Source organism: Eptesicus fuscus, chromosome 21 (assembly GCF_027574615.1).
Source record: "Eptesicus fuscus isolate TK198812 chromosome 21, DD_ASM_mEF_20220401, whole genome shotgun sequence".
Taxonomy (NCBI): domain Eukaryota; kingdom Metazoa; phylum Chordata; class Mammalia; order Chiroptera; family Vespertilionidae; genus Eptesicus; species Eptesicus fuscus.
Window position 1 is genome coordinate 50,108,759 of NC_072493.1, and position 4,470 is coordinate 50,113,228.

The following is a 4,470-nucleotide window of genomic DNA, read 5'->3' on the forward strand; positions in this document are numbered from 1 at the left end:
TCGGGGCCACACCAGGGGACGCCTCCATCCCGGGCCCCCATTGGCCCGGCTTGGCTGCCACTCGGCGCAGAGAACGCCGGGTAATGTAGTTCCCGCGGTCAGATGCTGTCGGTGCCTCTGCTGCTGCTGCTGGGATCTCCCGCAGGAAAATGTGGACCCGCCCGGCGCTGGGAAAGGGGGTCTGTGGGTGCGAGGGCTAGGAGCGACCTCGGTCCCTCCGTAAAGCACCAGGACTCAGGTTTCCGGGGAGAGTTGTGTTTGGAGACAGTAGCTCCAACTTCTGTGAAGTTTAGCTCGTTCTCAGGAGCTAAAAGTATTATTTCAGATGCGCCCCCTCACCCCGCGCCATCCCGGCCCCTCAAGGCTGCAGAGCCAATGGAGCCTTACCGTTCCTGAGTTTTCACCATCTTCAGTTTCACCAGAATTATTTCCTTTCCGGCCTTCGAATCACGAAAAAGACATTGTTAATAAGATTTTTGCAATTTGCATTTTACATGCTGGGAGTGCCTTCCATTGATTTCAACTCCTCACTGGGAATTGATCACTTGTGATTGCAGGGACTCACTTCCTTGGGCAATTGAACTTATCTCAGAAAATAAAAAAAAGGTTTAAAATGCAAAATTGCCCTGACCTGTGCGGCTCATTTAGTTGGAACTACGGGTGGCGAATTCCACTCCCCCTCAGGGCAGCCTTTTAAAAAATATATATTTTTTAATTGATTTGAGAAGGGAGATAGAAACATCAATGATGAGAATCATGGATTGGCTGCCTCCTGAACTACCCAGGCAGGGGATGGAGCCCACAACCTGGGCATGTGCCCTGAGAGGGAATCGAACCCTGACCTCCTGGTTCAGTGGTCAGCAAACTCATTAGTCAACAGAGCCAAATATCAATAGTACAAAGATTGAAATTTCTTTTGAGAGCCAAATTTTTAAAACTTAAACTTCTTCTAACGCCACTTCTTCAAAATAGACTCGCCCAGGCCGTGGTATTTTGTGGAAGAGCCGCACTAAAGGGGCCAAAGAGCCGCATGTGGCTCTCGAGGCGCAGTTTGCCGATCACAGTCCTGGGTCATCATCAATGCTCAACCACTGAGCCATGCCAGCCTACTGATGTTTCTCTTTCACATTGAAGTTTCTTTTTTTCCCTTCCTCTCTAAAAATCAATACAAACAAAATGCAAAATTACAGAAAGCTACTAACAATGGGCTATTTAGTGATTAGGCAATAGTTCTGGTGAAGCATTGGTGAATGGTGAAAACAGTTAAGACCACAGAGAAATTTTAGCAGTGAAGTCTGAGAAAGCAGAATTGAAGTGAGCACGTGACTGGAATGGTCACCCAAGGTTTTGTGATTCTTCATACTTTACATATATATATATTATATGTAATATATATAATATATATTATTGATTTCAGAGAGAAAGGGAGGAGAGACAGGAACATCAATGATGAGTGAGAATCATTGATTGGCAGCCTCCAGCATGCTCCCTACTGGGGATCCAGCCCACAACACAGCATTTGTTCCTGACCTGAATCGAACCAAACTAGCTAAGAAATATTCAAACCTGTAGAGAATTTTTATGAGTTTACTTGACCCAAAATGATAATTGCTGGGAAGCAAATCTCAATTGATTAAGAAAATGCTCCAGAGAATGGCAGTTGTACATCTTATTTTATTTTTTAGATATGTTTTTATCCGTTTTAGATAGAGAGATGGAAACATTGATGAAAGAAACTACCTACCACAATTTGCTTTTATTTTTTTATACAACAGAGAGTTAGAAACATCAATGAGAAACATCGATCAGCTGCCTCCTGCACACCTCCTACTGGGGATGTGCCCACAACCAAGGTACATGCCTTTGACCGGAATCGAACCTGGAACCCTTCACTCCGTATGCCGATACTCTATCCACTGAGCCAAATGGATTATGGCCATTATCTAGACATTTTCAATGCCCACAAAAGGGAGAGGAAGACACTCATAAGAGACTGAGAAGGATTAGAACAGGGTTGGTTAAAACAAGCCATCTCGAGTTCTGGATGACACATTAGAAACATACACTGAGTGGCCAGCCTGCCTGTGGGTAGAACTGGTCGAGGGGACAATTTGCATATTAGCCTTTTATTATATAGGATATACACTGAGTGGCCAGATTATTATGCGTTCAGAGATCATAATAATCTGGACACTCAGTGTATATTGATTGACTCAGAGTCTTTACACGTCTTTTTAGAGAGAAGGGAACATAAGGTTTTTAAAAATATATTTGTATTGATTTCAGAGAGGAAGGGAGAGGGAGGGAGAAACATCAATGAGAATCACTGATCGGCTGCCTCCTGCATACCCGCTACAAGGGCATGTGCCCTTGACCGGAATTGAACTCAGGACCCTTCAGTCTGCTGGCCAAAGCTCTATCCACTGAGCCAAACAGGCTAGGGCAGTTGTCAGCAAACTGCAGCTCTCGAGCCACATGTGGCTCTTTGGCCCCTTGAGTGTGGCTCTTCCACAAAATACCACGGCCTGGGTGAGTGTATTTTGAAGAGGCGGCGTTAGAAGTTTAAGTTTAAAAAATTTAGCTCTCAAAAGAAATTTCAATTGTTGTACTGTTGATATTTGGCTCTGTTGACTAATGAGTTTGCCGACCACAGGGCTCAGTTCCTGGTCAAGGCACATGACTGGGTTACAGGTTTGACCCCCACTAGGGGGCATGCAGAAGGCGGCCAATTAATAATTCTCATTATGGATATTGCTCTCTCTCTCCCTCTCCCTTCCTCTCTGAAATAAAAATATATTTTAAAAAGTAAAAAGGTTCTAAAGTTAAAAAAAACAATAAACTTTAATGTTTTATTGCATATCACTTATACTTTACTATCTTTCTTTTAAAAATATATATTTTATTGATTTCTTACAGAGAAGAAGGGAGAGGGATAGAGAGCTAGAAATATCAATGAGAGAGAAACATTGATCAGCTGCCGCCTGCACACCTCCTACTGGGGATGTGCCTACAACCAAGGTACATTCCCTTGACCGGAATCGAACCTGGGACCCTTCAGTCCGCAAGGCCGATGCTCTATCCACCGAGCTAAACCAGTTAGGGCTATACTTTACTATCTTTAAAAATTGTTAAAAATAAAAACTTAGACCTTCTACTCAGTCAGTATGGCAGCTCCATACTGACCCCAAAGCTCTTCTGTCCTCCTTGTGGTCAGTTGGTCCTCAGTGGAATGTGGCCAGCAATGAAGGGCAGATGTGGTCATTACCAGGACTATGATAACTGTTTCTTAGGTTCATACCTGTGTCAAACTGTAAAAAAAAAATGACGAAAGATTTCCCTGGCAGGTGTGGCTCGGTTGATTGGTGTTCCATCCTGTACACAAAAAGATAGGGGTTTCATTCCTGGCCAGGTCACATACCTAGGTTGCGGGTTTTATCCCCAGTTGGGGTGCGCATGGGAAGCAATTGATCAACGTCTCTCTCTCTCACACACATAGATATTTCTTTCTCTCCCTTTCTTTTTCTAAACATACTAGAGGCCCAGTGCACGAAATTCGTGCACTGGGAGGTGGTGTGTCCCTCAGCCCAGCCTGCTCCCTCTCCAATCTGGGACCCCTGGGGGGATTTCCACACAGGGATCAGGCCTAAACCGGCAGTCAGGACTGCTGGCTCCCAACTGCTCGCCTGCCTGCCAGCCTGATCACCCCTACTCCCCTGCCAGCCTGATCGACACCTAACTGCTCCCCTGCTGGCCCAATTGCCCCCAACTGCCCTCCCCTGCAGGCCTGGTCGCCCCTAACTTCCATTCCCTGCCAACCTGGTCGCCCCTCACTAACCTCCCCTGCAGGCCTGGTCGCCCCTAACTGCTGTTCCCTGCTGGTCTGGTTGCCTACAACTACCCTCCCCTGCCAGCCATCTTGTGGCGGCCATCTTTGACCACATGGGGTAGCCATCTTGTGTGAGGGCATGAGGGTCAATTTGCATATTACCTATTTATTATATAGGATGTTTGTGTGAGGATTGAAAAAAAAAAATGGCTCAAGATAAAACAACAACACACTTTATGTCCCAATCTTTTTGGGAAATAAGTTTGACCACGCTAGATTCACTCCACGATCTTCCTTCTTATGGTCTATAAGGATCAGTATTCCCAAAATAACAAAATATGTTAAGTAACGAACATTTCCTCCTAAGTAAACAGGTATGTGGCCTAGCTCAATAGCCACATCATGGACTACAGGCCTCTCTTTTAGAGAGTTAGAAACATCGATGAGAGTGAAACATCGACCAGCTGCCTCCTGCACACCCCCCACTGGGGATGTGCCTGCAACCAAGGTACATGCCCTTGACCGGAATCGAACCTGGGACCCTTGAGTCCGCAGGCCAATGCTCTATCCACTGAGCCAAACCTGTTAGGGCTGATCGATATTTCTCTCTATCCCCCTCCCTTCTTCTCTGAAAAAAAATCAAT